Here is a 22,005-nt window from a genome sequence, read left to right on the forward strand (position 1 = left end):
AATGCTGGAGGCCCACGGTGATCAGAAGGATGCTGGTATTTTGCAGAGATGAAGTAGCGCAAGAGAGAAAGAAAATGAAAAAAATAAAAGAGAATGAATGTGTGCACTTGTGAAAGGGAATGGAAAAAAGGCATAGAAGAGAGTGGCCCCTGCTGGTGGAAGGAAGGAAAAAGCAAAAGCCTACAGCACCTGGCATTCCCAGGCGGTCTCTGTTAAATGGTTAATTATGGAAATTCATTTGGAATGTTAATCGATAATCATTTTTCTGAGTTCTATGCCTCAGCCATCGTGTCTAGTTGACATGCGCTATTTGCGTGTGTATTTTTCGTTCACTACCATATGTAGAACAGGTGTCCATACGACTGGCTATAAAAGCCTATGGTACAGAAAGGGGGGGCTCTCTTGCTCTGCCCACCCCACAAGACACAGAATCTTCATGCTGAGAAGCAGATGACATGTAGGCCTGGACACATGCTGGACAAAGACATGATTTACCAGCCAGGATCCAAGGAAAGATGGGTGAATCTCAACAATTAAGCTAATTATGGACAAATGGACAATTACTTTATAACTAATTATTGTATGTACCTGCTGCAATCTGATTCTTTTTAATGGACAATGCAAGAATAAATAGATACATTTTTTTATAAGAATATCGTGATATTGATACTTTGAGAAGTCCTCAGTAGAAAAAAATAATACAGGAAGAGTATTATTTTACAATGGTGAGCCAGCCAGTCCTGTTTTTTTGTTTTTTAAATTAAGTAAGTGAATTTCTTCCGTGAACAAGGGGGGAGTCCTGACGAGCTGAACAGCTGTTGTTCACGTGTCAGTAAATTCACTATTTTGTCACGAGAAGCAGAAAGGACCTACAGACTGAGGAAAGACAGGAAGCAGAGGTACTAACAAGGAACAGAATCACACAGGAAAAGAATCAGACGAACTGAAGACAGGACTTGCTGATAAAGAGAAGCCAAGAAATCTTAAGGTAAGCAAAATATGGATATAATTTCTTCTTTTGCTAAACAAAGTAATATTAATTTCAAAGTTAATGTAGGAGATGACATAGAAGTTTTGTGGCTCAGTTTATACAAAGAATGTGAATTGCAGAATTTACAGTTAACTTCTAAATTGGTAAATAGAGACAAACAGAAATTGAGAAATATTCTACATTTGGTAGATTTTTTTCATAGTCTTGTGTTAGAGATTTCTAAGCAGGAAAATAGTGTAGAAGTGTCAGACGGTGATACTGATTCTGACTGTAATGTGGAAAATGAACAAGAAGTAAGACACGTGTCTGTAACTGAAGGTGACCTTGGGTCTGACCAAGAGACGGACATACAGAAACCTGACATGGGAGGAGACATGACTGACATACGAGAAACCGACATACTAGGTGATGTGGGAGGAGACGTGAGTGACGTAGGAGGAACAGACGTACAAGAGCCACTAAAAATATCAGAGAATTCTGGAATTACCCAGGCTCAACTCCAAATTAAAATGAGGAAAAATTTGCTGAAATTATACAAAATCATGCCAAAATCTGATGTCAAAATCCATGCCTGTAGAAATTCAGAGACATTTGAGAGCTTCTCTGATAAGTTTGATTTATCCAATGAGGAGAGGAATCAATTATTTAAAATATGGATTCCTGTGACATTGTCCAGACGTTTACATTTAATGCCCTGTGAAAATGACTCTCCTAATGGATGGGAAAATGATTTGGACAGATTAAGATATTTGATTTATTGTGTCACAAAGGATTTTCCCAACATAGAAGATCTGCAGAAACTAAGGATTGGTAGGAACGAATGTACATATACATTCATGTCCATATTTGAACGGTTGTACAAAGCTCTCATCAAAAATGGAAAAGTACAACATATGATAACAACTTTTGTACAAAAATTCAAATTCCTAAATTCAGTTTCCCAAGTTATGGCATCACAAAAAAATTCATTATTTGAATGTGCGCAGATGCTGGATTTTGTTAGAAAACATGAGAATCGTGAAAAGAAAATAAATCAAGCTAAATTTATAAAACCAGGAAAGGTAAAATCTTACCAAAAGCCAATATCAAACTCTTCTAGACTGAGTCATCCCCATAGTGAACTCTATCAAATACGCAGAAGATTTCATATATGTTATAAGCCATATCAGCCAGTGCAAAGATCCATCTTTCCACAGAATGAGTTAATTCTCAGTCAGAACTGTGATTCTCTAAAAAGGAAAATGGCTGAAACTGATGGACAGAGACAGGTGAGACGACCAACTCACAGTGACGTCATGGAATGTGGACAGAAGAACAGGCAGTTCTCTGAGGTTTTGAAGGATAGAAAAATGTCTTTCCTAAATAGGGCGTTCCTGGAGATATTTGAGAGAGACAGAAGATTTGGTTTAGGGAGTGGCTAAGGAAAAACTGTAATTATAATGTTGTATCAAAATGTAATACAATGTCTCAATATTTATTTATAATCTTATACAGTAAAATTGTAGTTACATAGTTTCTAATAGTTCATATATATATATATATATATATATATATATATATACACTTGTCTAAGTAGAGATTGCGTATAATTGTATTTATATATACGTTTATAAAATATATATATATATATATTAATTAATAAATTAAAACTTCATATATATAAATTTAAGTAGCAATATTTTGAATTACATTAGAACCAACCAATATATGTATAAGATATTTAAATAATTCTGTTTCTGTATGAATTTGATATTTAATTTTATTTTCTTATATTTCCTTAGAGTTTTCATTCCAAAGCAGGATTTGATCAAAGAACTCTAAAATGGATTTATTTCTTTATTCACACAGGAAGTGAAAAAATTGCATGATTTTATGTGTATAACATTTTAAAATAATAACAATATATCTAGTTGAACTATAATATATATGTAATACTTATTAATTCTTTTGTGTTGCTAATATTTTCTGTGCATGAAGTGTTCGTGCAAATTAAAGTAGCTTTACAGCATGACGTGTGACAGCTGCGGCCTTTGAACTTTGAGCTAATAGTATAGGATCCCATTCATTCTATTTTCAACTGATGTAACTTAAGACCGGGCAGCCAGTGAAAAAAGAATCTAAGACAAGAGTTTTTTCAAGTGTCTGAAATTCCAGTGACTTACTCCCATATTATATAATATGTACTTGGGGAATATTCAAAGAAATATAAAGATATTCAATTGATATGGCAATGCGCATTAATAAATTTGGATACAACAATTTTGGGTTAAATATATATATATATTTATCTAAAACTTCATATGTGGAATGTTTGAGTTGAACAGATCTGTGAATGTCAGAGTGAAGGTGACAGATGAGTAAATCAGCAGCTGCTAAGTGTGATTGATGTGACAGAGGCCTCGTATGTTTGTATGTTTGAAAAAAAAAAATGTTTCTTTATGTGAAGGTACAAAAATATATTTAATTCTGAGGAAATTATAATACATAATTAGGTATTATCTACATATGTATATTTCTATATTTTTTTAATAATTATTATTTCTTGATTTAACTAATAGTGGATAAGGGCAACCACACATCAAAATGGTTTACAAAGCAAATTTATATTTAGAATAATTTTCCACATGATAATATTCTTGAATAACTATAATATTATTTTTAATGGTTACCTAAATAGGTACACACCTCTCTTTAGTCAAATCTATGATACTCATCGATATGAAATTTATGCACAATATTTCTAGAAGAATAATTATTTTTAATTTGGTTCTGATATATACATAAATTTTATAAAATAATATTTTTGGTATTAAGGGGGAAAATGTGTTTTTGATCCTGATTACATAATCACTTTTGATCAATACTTATTTTCCACACATTTTAATAAAGAAGAAATAATAATAAGGTACTATGGTATAATTAAGAAGGGTATTACATGCAAAGTTGCATAATTTAATATTTTTTGGTGGTACAAGGTTATGACAAATATGAAATCATCCAGATAATGGAGATATAAGGGTATTTTTTATGGAGAATATAATTACTCTGCATTTGTCATTAAAATTTAAAGGCCTTATTTTTATTTTTATTCTTATTTTTACTCTTAATTTTATTTTTCATTTTTAAAATTTTATTCTTACTTTATACTTCTTATTTTTCTATTTTTTCATTTTTTAATTCTCATTTGATTTTATTTCAGTTCAATATCTCAATTGAGAAAACACATTAATATTTAATAAAGTAATGTCTAATACAAGAGTATTGCTTCATTAAATATATATTGCTAAGGAAAAAAATGTTTACATTTTCTGAGTAAACACAACAATTCATTCATTCATTTATTCATTCATTCATTCATTCATACATTCATATATTTATTCATTTTGGTTCAGGAGTATACATTCTTTGATATTATTGGTTTAATAAAGATATAAAAACTTGTTTTTTCAAAATACACTGACACCTATGGGTTGGAAAAGGTAATTACACCTATGACATAAAAATGTTCTATCATATGGAGAACTTGATTGATAATGAATTATTATCTATTATTGTTTATTATTCCAAACATAATTTATTTTAATATTTTGATAATAATTAGATGGATGTTACTGTTTGCTATGGTACGCTGTGATATTATAGGTTAGGAAAAACTGCCAGATTTGGTATCAGATTAGGGAATGAAGACTTCAATCAAGACATCGCAATTATGAATTCTATCTTAATAAAGACTTTTAATTTTTATAAATCAAAGAGATTCTCAAAAGTTACAAGAAGAAGCAACTGATATCCGGACGTCTCAGAAGGTAACAGGTGTGAATGCTGAGTGTTATAATAGACTGTGTCCATTACATACAATACAATTCACACCACTGATCACCAGGACGGCAGAGGACGATGATCCTATATGTACTGTGTTATGTTCAAGTTTCATCACGTTCCAGTGGTTTCTTATCACCTTCAATGCTTCAATGAAAGCTGGTGAACAGGTAATACCTGGCATATGTGTCCTGTATATAAAGGACTGAGTACTGGTTATGGTGCTATATAAAGCAGGAAAGTGTCAAGTTAACCCTTGCTTTACTGACCAAAGACGTCACATCTGTTCCAAAAGTGACACGAGACCAGTGCGGATACACGGAAGATTCCAAAGACGATCCAACGTAAGTCCAGGTGACACTGCACAGATATTAAAGCTACATTTCATCCATGGACTTTGTTTTCTTATCAACTGACACACATGATCTTTCTAATAAAGAGTACAGTTTATGGACTGAACAATAATGAACACAATTATGGACTGTACAATATCTACATGCTGTAATTTATTTCAAAGGAGTTTTCATCTAAAGACTGTGTTATAAAAGAACCAAGAAGAAGACGAGACGACGATCCGATGACATCAGATGATGACGATTGAACCCGCGATTGCTTCAATTTCGATATAGGGAAGTATAATTCTACATATTAAATGAATATTAGTCACGGCTTACCATAACATGAATTCACATCATTATATAACAATAATCCGATATTGATACTATTATTACTATTATTATTATTATGGAAATTTAATGATATTGCCAAGGAAGAAGGAAAGAAAAAATGATTGATGAATGTATCTTCTTTTGAGAAATTTCAGTTAAAGTCCTTTTATTCTCAAAAAGGGGGAAATGTAAAATGGTTAATTATGGAAATTCATTTGGAATGTTAATCGATAATCATTTTTCTGAGTTCTATGCCTCAGCCATCGTGTCTAGTTGACATGCGCTATTTGTGTGTGTATTTTTGGTTCACTACCATATGTAGAACAGGTGTCCATACGACTGGCTATAAAAGCCCATGGTACAGAAAGGGGGGGGCTCTCTTGCTCTGCCCACCCCACAAGACACAGAATCTTCATGCTGAGAAGCAGATGACATGTAGGCCTGGACACATGCTGGACAAAAACATGATTTACCAGCCAGGATCCAAGGAAAGATGACAAGCCTCTCACTTGCTGCTTTTCTACTTTGATGTCTGGCTGCCGGCTGCCCTTTCCAGTGCTCAGCAAGACCAGGTCCTTTTGTGCTTTCCCTTCTCTTCAATTTTTTTGCTGGCTTCCTTAAAAGGTCTTGTAGACACAACGCCCCACTCAGAGCCGCTGAGCTCACTGATTGGCTGCAGCGCTGTCGACGGAACGTCGGCTTCACGGCCAATGCCACAGGCCGGGAGCAGAGGCGAGACTCACCGGTAGACCCGGGTACGGTGAGTAGAGCGCGGTTAGTTGCTTTCTAATAGCCTGCAGCCGGGGATTAACTTTTAATGAAAGGGAACAATCCCTTTGACTGTCTGCAGTGCGCCACACCTAGGAAGCGCACTCTCACACACAAGCCAGCATGCACACGTGCTCGCACGTGGCAACACCCCCTATCTGCCCCTACAACCTCTCCGTCAACATGCGGCAGACTCTCCTGCCTGTTTTATGATTTCAGGGCCCTAGCAGGAATCACCCCCCCCTCCCCAATTCCTTCCGCACCTTCCTTGCACTGAGGTTAGCTCTTTGTCAGCCGTCTGGCTTGGTTACACAAGCTTCTTTGCAGAGAAACATGTTACTTCTGCTGGCCCTCGCTAGGCGGCCGGCATCCAAAACCTTACCTGGGCACCTGCTTTAAGCCTGGCCCCTTCATGGCCCCGGGTGCTTTTAACGCCATCATTTCCACACAGCGAGCTGCGGAGTCAATAAGCACTCCTAGCCGTGGCAAGGAGCTCGGTGTCAGGCCTGAGTGGTAGCGTACTTAGCTGCCAACTGGCTCAGAGGCCTTGGGGCTTCCATCATCTAAGATACTTAAGGTCGGTGTCCGTTAAGGCGCCGTTCCATGCTAGCTGAGCTGGGCAGTGGGGCAAAACGCCATCAAAACGGTCTACAGCCCCCGGTGTTCCCAGGAGGTCTCCTATCCAAGTACTAACCAGGCCTGACCCTGCTTAGCTTCCAAGATCAGACAAGATCGGGCATGTTCAGGGTGGTGTGGCCATAGGCAGAGAGAAGCCTCTCACTTGCTGCTTTTCTACTTTGAAGTCTGGCTGCCAGATGCCCTTTCCAGTGTTCAGCAAGACCAGGTCCTTTTGTGCTTTCCCTTTTCTTCAATTTTTTTGCTGGCTTCCTTAAAAGGTCTTGTAGACACAACGCCCCACTCAGAGCCGCTGAGCTCACTGATCGGCTGCAGCGCTGTCGACGGAACGTCAGCTTCACGGCCAATGCCACAGGCCGGGAGCAGAGGCGAGACTCACCGATAGACCCGGGTAGTGTGAGTAGAGCGCGGTTAGTTGCTTTCTAATAGCCTGCAGCCGGGGATTAACTTTTAATCAAAGGGAACAATCCCTTTGACTGTCTGCAGCGCGCCACACCTAGGAAGCGCACTCTCACACACAAGCCAGCAAGCACACATGCTCGCACGTGACAACACCCCCTATCTGCCCCTACAACCTCTCCGTCACCATGCGTCAGACTCTCCTGCCTGTTTTATGATTTCAGGGCCCTAGCAGGAATACCCCCCCCTCCCCAATTCCTTCCTTGCCTTCCTTGCACTGAGGTTAGCTCTTTGTCAGCCGTCTGGCTTGGTTACACAAGCTTCTTTGCAGAGAACCATGTTACTTCTGCTGGCCCTCGCTAAGAGGCCGGCATCCAAAACCTTCCCTGGGCACCTGCTGAAAGCCTGGCCCCTTCACGGCCCCGGGTGCTTTTAACGCCATCATTTCCACACGGCGAGCTGCGGAGTCAATAAGCACTCCTAGCCGTGGAAAGGAGTTCGGTGTCAGGTCTGCGTGAAGGCGGCACGGTAGCGTACTTATCTGCCAACTGGCTCAGAGTCCTTGGGGCTTCCATCATCTAAGTTACTTAAGGTCGGTGTCCGGCAAGGCAACTTTCCATGCTAGCCAAGCTGGGCAGTAGGGCAAAACGTCATCAAAATGGTCTACAGCACCAGGTGTTCCCAGGAGGTCTCCCATGCAAGTACTGTCCGAGCCCAGCCCTGCTTTGCTTCCGAAATCAGAAGAGATTGGGCGTATCCAAAGTGGCATGGCCAGTAGACTTTGCTCGATCTATCGCCCGGCCAGCCTTTCTCAGGATCGCTCGATGGCGAGCAATCTGGCCGTGACGGGGCGGGCTCCGAAGGGTCCATGCAAAGGCTGTGCCGTCCCTACAGGTGTGGTTGTTTAGCAGTGATTCACCAGCCGCATCAGGTGTCTTCAAAAATGTCTCGGCGCAGGGTCTCCTGCAGGCTAAACCCTTCATCGCGGTAATGTGACAGAAAGAGCAAGCTGGACCCGTAATTTGAGGGCGGAGCGAGACATCCAGGGGTGAATGAAGGAAGAGGGTGAGATGGTTGCCAGTGACTTTGAGCTGCTCTTCAGAGGGGAGGGTCGTGTTGCCTGCAAAGGTCTTCTGCTTGGGGTTACCGGTGGTTGCCTCCAGCCACGCGGGAGACGCTGGTCCTGGTGAAAAGGAGCCTAGTATTAAAAGTAAAGAAGCAACAATGCTGGAGGCCCACGGTGATCAGAAGGATGCTGGTATTTTGCAGAGATGAAATAACGCAAGAGAGAAAGCAAATGAAAAAAAGAAAAGAGAATGAATGTGTGCACTTGTGAAAGGGAATGGAAAAAAGGCATAGAAGAGAGTGCCCCCTGTTGGTGGAAAGAAGGAAAAAGCAAAAGCCTACAGCACCTGGTATTCCCAGGTGGTCTCCCATCCAAGTAATAACCAGGCCAGACCCTGCTTAGCTTCCAAGTTCAGATGAGATTGGGCGTGTTCAGGGTGGTGTGGCCGTAGGCAGAGATAAGCCTCTCACTTGCTGCTTTTCTACTTTGAAGTCTGGCTACCAGATGCCCTTTCCAGTGTTCAGCAAGACCAGGTCCTTTTGTGCTTTCCCTTCTCTTCAATTTTTTTGCTGGCTTCCTTAAAAGGTCTTGTAGACAGAACGCCCCACTCAGAGCCACTGAGCTCACTGATCGGCTGCAGCACTGTCGACGGAACGTCAGCTTCGTGGCCAATGCCACAGGCCGGGAGCAGAGGCGAGACTCATCGGCAGACCCGGGTAGGGTGAGTAGAGCACTGTTAGTTGCTTTCTAATAGCCTGCAGCCGGGGATTAACTTTTAATGAAAGGGAACAATCCCTTTGACTGTCTGCAGCACGCCACACCTAGGAAGCGCACTCTCACACACAAGCCAGCATGCACACGTGCTCGCACGTGACAACACCCCCTATCTGCACCTACAACCTCTCCGTCACCATGCGTCAGACTCTCCTGCCTGTTTTATGATTTCAGGGCGCTAGCAGGAATCCCCCCCCCCTCCCCAATTCCTTCCGCACCTTCCTTGCACTGAGGTTAGCTCTTTGTCAGCCGTCTGGCTTGGTTACACAAGCTTCTTTGCAGAGAAACATGTTACTTCTGCTGGCCCTCGCTAGGCGGCCGGCATCCAAAACCTTCCCTGGGCACCTGCTGAAAGCCTGGCCCCTTCACGGCCCCGGGTGCTTTTAACACCATCATTTCCACACAGCGAGCTGCGGAGTCAATAAGCACTCCTAGCCGTGGCAAGGAGCTCGGTGTCAGACCTGCGTGGTAGCGTACTTAGCTGCCAACTGGCTCAGAGGCCTTGGGGCTTCCATCATCTAAGTTACTTAAGGTCGGTGTCCGGCAAGGCGCCGTTCCTTGCTAGCCGAGCTGGGCAGTAGGGCAAAACGTCATCAAAATGGTCTACAGCACCCGGTGTTCCCAGGAGTTCTCCCATCCAAGTACTGTCTGAGCCCAGCCCTGCTTTGCTTCCGAGATCAGATGAGATCGGGCATATCCAAGGTGGTATGGCCAGTAGACGCTGCTCGATCCATCGCCCGGCCAGCCTTTCTCAGGATCGCTTGGTGGCGAGCAATCTGGTCGTGACGGGGAGGGCTCCGAAGGGTCCATGCAAAGGCTGTGCCATCCCTAAAGGTGTGGTTTGTTTAGCAGTGATTCACCCGCCGCATCAGGTGTCTTCAAAAATGTCTCGGCGCAGGGTCTCCTGCAGGCTAAACCCTTCATCGCGGTAATGTGACAGAAAGAGCAAGCTGGACCCGTTACTTGGGGGCGGAGCGAGACGTCCAGGGGTGAATGAAGGAAGAGGGTGAGATGGTTGCCAGTGACTTTGAGCTGCACTTCAGGGGGGAGGGTCGTGTTGCCTGCAAAGGTCTTCTGCTTGGGGTTACCTGTGGTTGCCTCCAGCCACGCGGGAGACGCTGGTCCTAGTATTAAAAGTAAAGAAGCAACAATGCTGGAGGCCCACGGTGATCAGAAAGATGCTGGTATTTTGCAGAGATGAAATAGCGCAAGAGAGAAAGCAAATGAAAAAAGAAAAGAGAATGAATGTGTGCACTTGTGAAAGGGAATGGAAAAAAGCCATAGGAGAGAGTGCCCCCTGCTGGTGGAAAGAAGGAAAAAGCAAAAGCCTAGAGCACCTGGTATTCCCAGGCGGTCTCCTATCCAAGTACTAACTAGTCCCAACCCTGCTTAGATTCCGAGATCAGGCGTGTTCAGTATGGTGTGTCCGTAGACAGAGACAAGCCTCTCACTTGCTGCTTTTCTACTTTGACGTCTGGCTGCCGGCTGCCCTTTCCAGTGCTCAGCAAGACCAGGTCCTTTTGTGCTTTCCCTTCTCTTCAATTTTTTTGCTGGCTTCCTTAAAAGGTCTTGTAGACACAACGCCCCACTCAGAGCCGCTGAGCTCACTGATCGGCTGCAGCGCTGTCTAAGGAACGTCAGCTTCACGGCCAATGCCACAGGCCGGGAGCAGAGGCGAGACTCACCGGTAGACCCGGGTAGGGTGAGTAGAGCGCGGTTAGTTGCTTTCTAATAGCCTGCAGCCGGGGATTAACTTTTAATGAAAGGGAACAATCCCTTTAACTGTCTGCAGCGCGCCACACCTAGGAAGCGCACTCTCACACACAAGCCAGCATGCACACCTGCTCGCACGTGACAACACCCCCTATCTGCCCCTACAACCTCTCCGTCACCATGCGTCAGACTCTCCTGCCTGTTTTATGATTTCAGGGACCTAGCAGGAATCACCCCCCCCCCCTCCCCAATTCCTTCCTTGCCTTCCTTGCACTGAGGTTAGCTCTTTGTCAGCCGTCTGGCTTGGTTACGCAAGCTTCTTTGCAGAGAAACATGTTACTTCTGCTGGCCCTCGCTAGGCGGCCGGCATCCAAAACCTTCCCTGGGCACCTGCTGAAAGCCTGGCCCCTTCACGGCCCCGGGTGCTTTTAACGCCATCATTTCCACACGGCGAGCTGTGGAGACAATAAACACTCCTAGCCGTGACAAGGAGCTCGGTGTCAGACCAACGTGAAGGGCGGCGGGGTAGCGTACTTAGCTGCCAACTGGCTCAGAGGCCTTTGGGCTTCCATCATCTAAGTTACTTAAGGTCGGTGTCCGGCAAGGCGCCGTTCCATGCTAGCCGAGCTGGTCAGTAGGGCAAAACGTCATCAAAATGGTCTACAGCACCCGGTGTTCCCAGAAGGTCTCCAATTCAAGTACTGTCCAAGCCCAGCCCTGCTTTGCTTCCAAGATCAGACGAGATCGTGCGTATCCAAGGTGATAAGACCAGTAGACGCTGCTTGATCTATCGCCCGGCCAGCCTTTCTCAGGATCGCTTGGTGGCAAGCAATCTGGCCGTGACGGGGCGGGCTCCGAAGGGTCCATGCAAAGGCTGTGCCGTCCCTACAGGTGTGGTTTGTTTAGCAGTGATTCACCCGCCGCATCAGGTGTCTTCAAAAATGTCTCGGCGCAGGGTCTCCTGCAGGCTAAACCCTTCATCGCGGTAATGTGACAGAAAGAGCAAGCTGGACCCGTAACTTGGGGGCGGAGCGAGACGTCCAGGGGTGAATGAAGGAAGAGGGTGAGATGGTTGCCAGTGACTTTGAGCTGCTCTTCAGGGGGGAGGGTCGTGTTGCCTGCAAAGGTCTTCTGCTTGGGGTTACCTGTGGTTGCCTCCAGCCACGCGGGAGACGCTGGTCCTAGTATTAAAAGTAAAGAAGCAACAATGCTGGAGGCCCACGGTGATCAGAAGGATGCTGGTATTTTGCAGAGATGAAATAGCGCAAGAGAGAAAGCAAATGAAAAAAGAAAAGAGAATGAATGTGTGCACTTGTGAAAGGGAATGGAAAAAAGCCATAGAAGAGAGTGCCCCCTGCTGGTGGAAAGAAGGAAAAAGTAAAAGCCTACAGCACCTGGTATTCCCAGGCGGTCTCCTATCCAAGTACTAACCAGGCCCAACCCTGCTTAGCTTCCGAGATCAGGCGTGTTCAGTATGGTGTGGCCGTAGACAGAGACAAGCCTCTCACTTGCTCCTTTTCTACTTTGACGTCTGGCTGCCGGCTGCCCTTTCCAGTGCTCAGCAAGACCAGGTCCTTTTGTGCTTTCCCTTCTCTTCAATTTTTTTGCTAGCTTCCTTAAAAGGTCTTGTAGACACAACGCCCCACTCAGAGCCGCTGAGCTCACTGATTGGCTGCAGCGCTGTCGACGGAACGTCAGCTTCACGGCCAATGCCACAGGCCGGGAGCAGAGGCGAGACTCACTGGTAGACCCGGGTAGGGTGAGTAGAGCGCGGTTAGTTGCTTTCTAATAGCCTGCAGCCGGGGATTAACTTTTAATGAAAGGGAACAATCCCTTTGACTGTATGCAGCGCGCCACACCTAGGAAGCGCACTCTCACACACAAGCCAGCATGCACACGTGCTCGCACGTGACAACACCCCCTATCTGCCCCTACAACCTCTCCGTCACCATGCGTCAGACTCTCCTGCCTGTTTTATGATTTCAGGGCCCTATCAGGAATCACCCCCCCCCTCCCCAATTCCTTCCGCACCTTCCTTGCACTGAGGTTAGCTCTTTGTCAGCCGTCTGGCTTGGTTACACAAGCTTCTTTGCAGAGATACATGTTACTTCTGCTGGCCCTCGCTAGGCGGCCGGCATCCAAAACCTTCCCTGGGCACCTGCTGAAAGCCTGGCCCCTTCACGGCCCCGGGTGCTTTTAATGCCATCATTTCCAGACGGCGAGCTGCGGAGTCAATAAGCACTCCTAGCCGTGACAAGGAGCTCGGTGTCAGGCCTGCGTGAAGGCGGCGGGGTAGCGTACTTAGCTGCCAACTGGCTCAGAGGCCTTGGGGCTTCCATCATCTAAGTTACTTAAGGTCGGTGTACGGCAAGGCGCCGTTCCATGCTAGCCGAGCTGGGCAGTAGGGCAAAACGTTATCAAAATGGTCTACGGCACCCGGTGTTCCCAGGAGGTCTCCCATCAAAGTACTGTCTGAGCCCAGCCCTGCTTTGCTTCCGAGATCAGACGAGAATTGGCGTATCCAAGGTGGTATTGCCAGTAGACGCTGCTTGATCCATCGCCCGGCCAGCCTTTCTCAGGATCGCTTGGTGGCGAGTGTAACATACCTGGCGGCGTCCTTGCATAGTGGTCCATCTCCCAATGTGCAAGAGCGCGCACTTGATCTCCTGTCCAGAATGTCTCTCTGGCTTCCCTCCATGCTGTCTGTTTGTGTCTGTTTCTGCTGCTTAATGGCGGCGCCCAATCACTTCCTGCTTTTTGTACCTGCTGTGGGTCACACCCCTTGTGCGTCCTCAGCCTATTGCTGTCTGTCACCTGGTATATAGCTCAGCTGCTCCCATCTATCCCTGCCTGAGCATAGTGTTTCATTCAGTGTGTGCTTGCACTCTGAAGGTGCCAGGTCCCGTTCTTTGTCTCCTGCCTTGTGGTATCAGTTCCCGTGTCTGAACTGAGTCCTGTCTATGTCTCCTGCCTTGCGGTATCAGTTCCCGTGTCTGAACTGAGTCCTGTCTTTGTCTCCTGCCTTGCGGTATCAGTTACCGTGTCTGAACTGAGTCCTGTCTATGTCTCCTGCCTTGCGGTATCAGTTGCCGTGTCTGAACTGAGTCCTGTCTGTGTACTCTTGCCTGCTGCCTCTCCTGGAGGCTGTATTTCCAGTCCTGTCTGAACACGCTCCTAACCTGTTCCTCCCGCCTTCTAGGGGCCGATTACCTAGACCCGCTCCTGTATCTTGTCTGTCCTGTCTGAACACGCTCCTTGCCTGTTCGTTCCGCCTCTCTGGGGGCCGTATTCCCAGACCCGCTCCTGTATCCTGCTGCAGTGTCGGTCTCCTCCGTACACTCAGTTCCAGTCTGAACTCTCTCCTATCCTTTACCTGTTTTGCCTCTATGTCTGTTCCCTTCCTTTTTCTGCAGAGTCTGAACTCGTACCTAACTCCTGCTTGTTGTCTCTGTACTCCCGTTTGTGAGTTTGTGGTCCACTCGCTACTTAACTGCAAGTACCCTGTGGGTATCTGGCTCTGCCTTTCTCTTCCTGTCTGTTCCGTGTGAACAGAGCCCTGTCCCCCCTGCTCTGCTTTGTTTGCCGCTCTGCGGTTTCCGCCCTGCTCCTGCCTTGTTTACCGCTCTGCGGTTTCCGCTCTGCTCCTTCCTTGTTTACCGCTCTGCGGTTTCCGCTCTGCTCCTGCCTTGTTTACCGCTCTGCGGTTTCCGCTCTGCTCCTGCTTAGCTTGCCGCTCTTGCGGTTTCTGCCCTGCTCTTGCCTTGCTTGCCGCTCCAGCGGTTTCTGCTCTGCTCCTGCCTTGTTTGCCGCTCTGCGGTTTCCGCTCTGCTCCTGCCTACTTAGCCGCTCTGCGGTTTCCGCTCTGCTCCTGCCTACTTAGCCGCTCTGCGGTTTCCGCTCTGCTCCTGCCTTGTTTACCGCTCTGCGGTTTCCGCTCTGCTCCTGCCTTGTTTGCCGCTCTGCGGTTTCCGCTCTGCTCCTGCCTACTTAGCCGCTCTGCGGTTTCCGCTCTGCTCCTGCCTTGTTTACCGCTCTGCGGTTTCCGCTCTGCTCCTGCCTTGTTTACCGCTCTCCGGTTTCCGCTCTGCTCCTGCCTTGTTTACCGCTCTGCGGTTTCCGCTCTGCTCCTGCTTAGCTTGCCGCTCTTGCGGTTTCCACTCTGCTCTTGCCTTGCTTGCCGCTCCTGCGGTTTCTGCTCTGCATCTGCTCGCTGCTCCGGCAGTCCTGTCCTGCTCTGCTTCTGCTCGCTGCTCCGGCAGTCCTGTCCTGCTCTGCTTGCGCTCGCTGCTCCGGCAGTCCCGTCCTGCTCTGCTCTTGCCCACCGCTTCGGGCATTCCCTCTCTGCTGTGTTTGGCTACTGTATCTGCGGTTCTGTTTCTGTGACCCAGTCTGTACTGGGTCTTGTCCTCTCTGTGCTCCAGCCCATCCTTTCGGCCAGTACCTCCCCGCCTGCATACTCGCCTGTATCCACCCGTCTGCTTACCTGCCGTGTTCGCTTATATCCACCAGTCTGTGCCAGCCTAACCTGCCTGTTCCAGTAATCCCTGTGTGGGTCAATCCCCGTGTCCGGAGTTTGACCTGGAGTAGCACCTGGTCCCTCTGCCCGGTTTCTCCTTGGTGCACTGGCGTCGTATGCCGTCGTGCCACCTTGGTTGGATCGGCCAGATACTTAGTCACGCCCCTCTAGGCACTCTCCGGTTCATGGTCCAGTGGAACCACTACTCCCGCACACGCCAGTCAGTCCGGGCGTGTGCATAGCAGCATGCTCAGGCCATGGTTCCCGTTGAGCCCCACGGCCTTCGCTCTCTGAGACGTTTTCTAGTGAATACATGCATTAAAAATAAATAGATAATTTTTTTTTTCCCTTAGCTGAGTTCCAGGCGAATTACGCACCGTCCAGATGGATCTATCAGCTCTCGTTCCTGCGGATCCGCCACGTTACTATGGGGATCCAAGACAGTGTCGTGCATTTGTGGAGCAATGCATGCTACACTTTAAGGCCTACCCTCTCTATTTTCCTTCCGATTGGGCTAAAGTGGCCTTTATGATTGACTACCTAGCGGGTGATGCCTTGAAATGGGTCACCCCACTATGGGAAGCATGGGATCCTGTCGTCTTTGACCTGCAGGCCTTCCTGGTGGCCTTTCGTGTGGTCTTCGAGGACCCTAACCCTGAAGCCCCTGCTGAAGCTTCACTTCCCAATATCCCGGAGCAGCCCCGATGGGTAATGTGTGTGGGTAGCGCAATAGTCCTCCAGCCCAATGAGACTACTGCCCACCCAGAATCCTCACAGGGTGACTATGCTTTCCGGAATACTTCTCCCAACCTCAAGAGGCAGTCCAGACGTGCTAGACGTAGAGGCAAGCCGTCACGCCAGGGTCTGTCCTCCCTGAGACCTCCTGACCCCAACCTTGAAGTCCCTACTGAAGCTTCATCTCCCTGTATCCCGGAGAAGCCCCAACGGGTAATGTGCGTGGGTAATGCACCAGTTCTCCTGCCCGAAGAGACTTCTGCCCATCCAGACTCCTACACAGGAGAACTTCCTGCACCCGGCATCAGATGCTTCACCCACTTTAACCGGTGTGCATGTCCAAGGATGCTCCAAAGCTGTGGTTACCTCAGAGTCTGTGCACCTCTACTACCTGGTGGAGGACCCCCTGTTGCCTCCTGAATCCTCCGGGATACCACTCGATAACAAATGGAGAGAGACTTCTCTACACCCGGTACTCGATACTTTGTCCGCTTTGTCCTGTGAGCCTGACAATGGGTACCCCAAAGTGGTAGTTACCCCCGAGTCTCTACACCCCTCCGACCAGGCGGAGGACCTCCAGTTGTCTCCTGAACCCTTCGGGGTGCTACCTGGTAGCGAAAGGACAGAGACTCTCCTATACTCTGTACCTGATACCTCGCTCGCTTCGTCCAGTGAGTCCAACCTAGTGTACTCCGAAGCAGAGGTTAACCATGAGTCTCTACACCCCTCTGACCAGGCGGAGGACCTCCAGTTGTCTCCAGAACTATTCGGGGTGCCACCTGGTGGTGAATGGACAGAGACTTTCCTATATCCTGGATCTGATACCTCGCTTGCTTCGTCCAGTGAGTCCGACCTAGTGTACTCTGAAGCAGAGGTTACCCGTGAGTCTCTACACCCCTCTGACCAGGCGGAGGACCGCCAGTTGTCTCCAGAACCCTTCGGGGTGCCACCTGGTGGTGAATGGACAGAGACTTTCCTATACTCGGTACCCGATACCTCGCCTGCTTCGTCCAGTGAGTCCAACCTTGTGTACTCTGAAGCAGATGTTTTCTCTGAGCCTCTGCACTCTTCTGACCCGGCGGAGGACCTCCAGTTGTTTCCTGAATCCTCCGGGGTACCACCAGATAACAAAGAGGCAGTGACTTTTCCTCATCCTGTACCTGATAACCCGTCTATTTCTTCCTGTGAGCTTGACAAGATGTACCTCGAAGCAGAGATTACCCCCAAGTCTCTGTCCCCCTCCAACCCGGTGGAGGACTTCCAGTTGTCTCCTGTACCCTCTGGGATGCCACCTGAAAGTATGTGGAGTGAGACTTCCTTGTGTGCTGTTCCTGGTACTCCACCCATTTCGTCTGTTGCTAAGGGTGGCTGGATGGGAGGTAGCATCCTAGCTACCCAGAGGAGACCAGTTTTTCCGGTGGACAGTGGAAGTGATCTCTTCAAAGGGAAGAATTGGCCCTCAAATTCCCTGCGGGAGATTCTGGCAGGCCTGAAGAAGAGGGGGAGTAAGGGGGGGGTACTGTAACATACCTGGCGGCGTCCTTGCATAGTGGTCCATCTCCCACTGTGCAAGAGCGCGCACTTGATCTCCTGTCCAGAATGTCTCTCTGGCTTCCCTCCATGCTGTCTGTTTGTGTCTGTTTCTGCTGCTTAAGGGCGGCGCCCGATCACTTCCTGCTTTTTGTACCTGCTGTGGGTCACACCCCTTGTGCGCCCTCAGCCTATTGCTGTCTGTCACCTGGTATATAGCTCAGCTGCTCCCATCTATCCCTGCCTGAGCATAGTGTTTCATTCAGTGTGTGCTTGCACTCTGAAGGTGCCAGGTCCCGTTCTTTGTCTCCTGCCTTGCGGTATCAGTTCCCGTGTCTGAACTGAGTCCTGTCTATGTCTCCTGCCTTGTGGTATCAGTTTCCGTGTCTGAACTGAGTCCTGTCTTTGTCTCCTGCCTTGCGGTATCAGTTCCCGTGTCTGAACTGAGTCCTGTCTATGTCTCCTGCCTTGCGGTATCAGTTCCCGTGTCTGAACTGAGTCCTGTCTGTGTACTCTTGCCTGCTGCCTCTCCTGGAGGCTGTATTTCCAGTCCTGTCTGAACACGCTCCTAGCCTGTTCCTCCCGCTTTCTAGGGGCCGATTACCTAGACCCGCTCCTGTATCTTGTCTGTCCTGTCTGAACACGCTCCTTGCCTGTTCGTCCCGCCTCTCTGGGGGCCGTATTCCCAGACCCGCTCCTGTATCCCGCTGCAGTGTCGGTCTCCTCCGTACACTCAGTTCCAGTCTGAACTCTCTCCTATCCTTTACCTGTTTTGCCTCTATGTCCGTTCCCTTCCTTTTTCTGCAGAGTCTGAACTCGTACCTAACTCCTGCTTGTTGTCTCTGTACTCCCGTTTGTGAGTTTGTGGTCCACTCGCTACTTCACTGCAAGTACCCTGTGGGTATCTGGCTCTGCCTTTCTCTTCCTGTCTGTTCCGTGTGAACAGAGCCCTGTCCCCCCTGCTCTGCTTTGTTTGCCGCTCTGCGGTTTCCGCTCTGCTCCTGCCTTGTTTACCACTCTGCGGTTTCCGCTCTACTCCTTCCTTGTTTACCGCTCTGCGGTTTCCGCTCTGCTCCTGCCTTGTTTACCGCTCTGCGGTTTCCGCTCTGCTCCTGCCTTTTTTACCGCTCTGCGGTTTCCGCTCTGCTCCTGCTTAGCTTGCCTCTCTTGCGGTTTCTGCCCTGCTCTTGCCTTGCTTGCCGCTCCTGCGGTTTCTGCTCTGCTCCTGCCTTGTTTGCCGCTCTGCGGTTTCTGCTCTGCTCCTGCCTTGTTTGCCGCTCTGCGGTTTCCGCTCTGCTCCTGCCTACTTAGCCGCTCTGCGGTTTCCGCTCTGCTCCTGCCTTGTTTACCGCTCTGCGGTTTCCTCTCTGCTCCTGCCTTGTTTACCGCTCTGCGGTTTCCGCTCTGCTCCTGCCTTGTTTACCGCTCTGCGGTTTCCGCTCTGCTCCTGCTTAGCTTGCCGCTCTTGCGGTTTCCACTCTGCTCTTGCCTTGCTTGCCACTAGTGTTGAGCCACCCCCGTAGTGTTCGAGTTCGGTTCGGTTCGTCGAACACCCGTGTGTTCGCCGAACTGTTCGTCGAACTGTTCGTCGAACACCTTCGAACACCGTTAAAACCAATGGCAGGCAAACAAAAACACATAGAAACACATAGAAAACACCTTCAAAGGTGTCCAAAAGCTGACAAACTGCTCAGAAGACACAACTAACACATGGAAAAGTGACAAGTACATATAGTCATGCGAAAAGAAAAGAGGTGGAGGAGTAAAAGGAGGGGGAGACACAGATATAGGCATGTCATGCCCTTCTAAAATCCAAAAAGTGAGAAGCCGAGACGGCCAGTCCGCTCCTGCCCGTGCCACCTCCGTGTCGCCGGGTTTGTGCCAGAGCCGCGGTGAACCCTGACGGCCAGCCCCCCTCTCCCAATACTGGTGCCTGTCCGCTGGTGGGTCGAGAGAGCCCCCCTGTGGTGGAGGCAGCTCTAAGCTTTTTAATTTAAATTGTCCCTCTAATTTGAATGAATACACTTTAAATCCATTTACAACGATCTATTGGAGGGCAAGTCTCATGCCAGCAGCCGCGTAATTCCAGCTCCAGTAGCGTCCACTAAAGCTGCTGCAGTTAAAAAGCTTTTATAAGGATCGAGCTCGGCTGTCCACCGCAAGGCATCCTAGTGCCAGTCCCAGCCCCTATGCCTTGGGGTGCCTCCTGATGCTCTTCACTGAGTATCCCGTGGTCCCGAAGCATTTCCTTTGAAAAAATTAAGTGTCCAAACTACAGGTGCTGTAGCTTGCTTAACAGCCGGGATAATCCGCTGACTAGCAGACACTGCTACTAGGCACAAAGTATTTCCTGGGCTAGATGCAGTTAAAAATTTGTAAGTAGATACTCTCGTTGGATGCTGAGAAAGCATTCCATAGAGTGTCCTGGCACGCCATATATGATTCTCTTAAAAAGCTTGGGGTAGGGGTCTAGGGGACCCTTTTATAGCCAAAATCACGGCCCTATATCACAATACGTCACCTAGGCTGAAGATAAATGGAACTGTAGCACCGAGGGCTCGGTTGCTACAGACGTATTGCACCTCACCCAGAGGTGTGATATCTCACTCTCAGATAAGGATGGAGTGTGGATCAGGACCCGACACCTGCATGCATTACACCACATTGCCGTGGGGCAGGGCGACCAATATGCCCCTGAGATGGGCACGACAGTCCCTGTCCCTGGCTGGAGTGGGGGGAGGGAACACTGAGGAAGGGGAACCCTGCAGTGCAGGAGCAGGGAGGAAGCAGTTCCTGGGTGCATTGAGAAGGGAGTATAAAAGGTGGGCACCATCTTAGTTCAGTGCAGAGAAGTCTGAGCAGAAGTGGCAGGGAGCAGGGGCTCTGCATGATCTCTGCTCCGGAGGCGGGCCTAGTAACAGAGGCCCAGGCCTGCAAGAGGGAGAAGGAAGGAAGAGGAGCGGAGAAGGCTCCAGGAACGAGGAATGAAGGGATCCCAGGGGTGCGGACGGGCGAGTCGCCACCGCACGCCCGAATCCATCTGCGTGGAGGGGTCAGGCCAAAGGGGGAGACCGGTCCCCGAACTAGTGGAGGCAGGAAACGACCCTCAGCTAGAAACCGGAGGCTCTGACATTTTATGTAGCGCAGCCCCTTGCTCCACCCGCTAGGAAGGCACCACATAGGGTCAGGGAAACTGGCGCCAAGTTTACCAAGAGGAGGCCCAAGGCAGCCGGACAGAAGTGTTGGTAAGAAAGGCCAGACAAAGGACACACAAAGGGCTTCCTGTGAAGCGCTCCAAAGTTATCTGGGAGTTGTCTGAGCCCCTCACCTGGTGAGCACAGTACGACGTGGGCAGCCGTTACCTGCAGACGTGGTCTGGATAATAAGAACTGTGAGTAAAGGCCCTGAACTGCATCACTGAGTCCGTGTCGTTACTGCTGCTGCCCTGCACTATCACCCCCATCCTCCGCATACACTGCCCTGAGGCTATACTCCTCCCGTGGGGAGTTATGCTACGCTCTGCTGCACCCACAACACCAGCCTTAGCGGTCTGCCCTGTAGCGGCGGTTCACTCTGACCGCAATCCACGGGTGGCGTAGTCGGACATTTAAACATCAAAACCACATAAATAGTTCCGCCACTGGTTTGACCGCCCTGAGCCACGGAACCGGATCGCCGCCACGAAGACTACAACCACCAGCATCCACCAAAAAGGGTCCGGCTCCGGGTGTCCCAAGGCCCAGGGGGTGCGTCAGAACATTTTCATCACCTTTCACAATCACCAATGGGACAAGGCAGGGATGTCCTCTGTCCCCTCTCTTATACATCCTAGTGACGGAGCACCTGCTCTCATCAATTCGCCATAACCCCAATATTAGGTGGATTGAGGTGGGAGGCACCGAGTACAAGTGCTCTCTATTTGCTGATGATGTCCTAGTATATATCACTCAATCACATATATCCATCCCTGCTGTTATGGCTGAAATAGATCACTTTGTTACATGGTAAAATTTTAAAATCAATGCAGCGAAGTCTGAGGCCCTCGATGTCTCCCTCCCTAAATCCATATAGGATTCCATCCAGTCCAACTTTCCCTTTGCCTGGCCCTCACAGGGTATCAAATACTTAGGAATTCCTATTCATAGAGACCTCTCCCATCTATGTTATCTTAATTTTGGGCCCTTTATTGAACAATTCCATACAGACCACGGTTGGCAAGTTAGAACTGTAAGATTCACTACGTGAACCACTGGTGTTTTGTGGAAAAGCACATGTACACCGCGTTCCAAATTATTATGCAAAAAGTGTTTAGGAGTGATAAGGGAAGAATTTGTTTGTTTGTCAGTTAAACTCAGTGATGGTGATGTGTGTCAGGGCTCTTTATATCACT

At 48.4% G+C, this 22,005-nt stretch overlaps 1 non-coding gene and 6 pseudogenes across 1 annotated transcript; all 7 read right to left on the bottom strand.

Annotated features, from left to right (window-relative positions):
* Positions 1 to 6,891: 6,891 nt before the first annotated feature.
* Positions 6,892 to 7,010, bottom strand: LOC141268811 (5S ribosomal RNA; annotated as a pseudogene).
* A 931-nt stretch (positions 7,011 to 7,941) lies between these two features.
* LOC141269500 (5S ribosomal RNA) lies at positions 7,942 to 8,061 on the bottom strand (annotated as a pseudogene).
* Positions 8,062 to 8,681: 620 nt separating this feature from the next.
* LOC141266367 (5S ribosomal RNA) lies at positions 8,682 to 8,800 on the bottom strand. The gene has a single exon (XR_012320406.1). It is a non-coding gene; the product is annotated as a 5S ribosomal RNA (ribosomal RNA).
* Positions 8,801 to 9,721: 921 nt separating this feature from the next.
* On the bottom strand, positions 9,722 to 9,841 carry LOC141268436 (5S ribosomal RNA; annotated as a pseudogene).
* Positions 9,842 to 11,491: 1,650 nt separating this feature from the next.
* LOC141270186 (5S ribosomal RNA) lies at positions 11,492 to 11,611 on the bottom strand (annotated as a pseudogene).
* A 605-nt stretch (positions 11,612 to 12,216) lies between these two features.
* Positions 12,217 to 12,325, bottom strand: LOC141269343 (5S ribosomal RNA; annotated as a pseudogene).
* A 933-nt stretch (positions 12,326 to 13,258) lies between these two features.
* On the bottom strand, positions 13,259 to 13,378 carry LOC141270003 (5S ribosomal RNA; annotated as a pseudogene).
* Between the last annotated feature and the right edge of the window lie 8,627 nt (positions 13,379 to 22,005).

The sequence above is a fragment of the Phyllobates terribilis genome, unplaced genomic scaffold, assembly GCF_046119375.1.
Source record: "Phyllobates terribilis strain yellow unplaced genomic scaffold, ASM4611937v1 Scaffold_4__5_contigs__length_816908805, whole genome shotgun sequence".
In the NCBI taxonomy this organism is placed as follows: Eukaryota; Metazoa; Chordata; class Amphibia; order Anura; family Dendrobatidae; genus Phyllobates; species Phyllobates terribilis.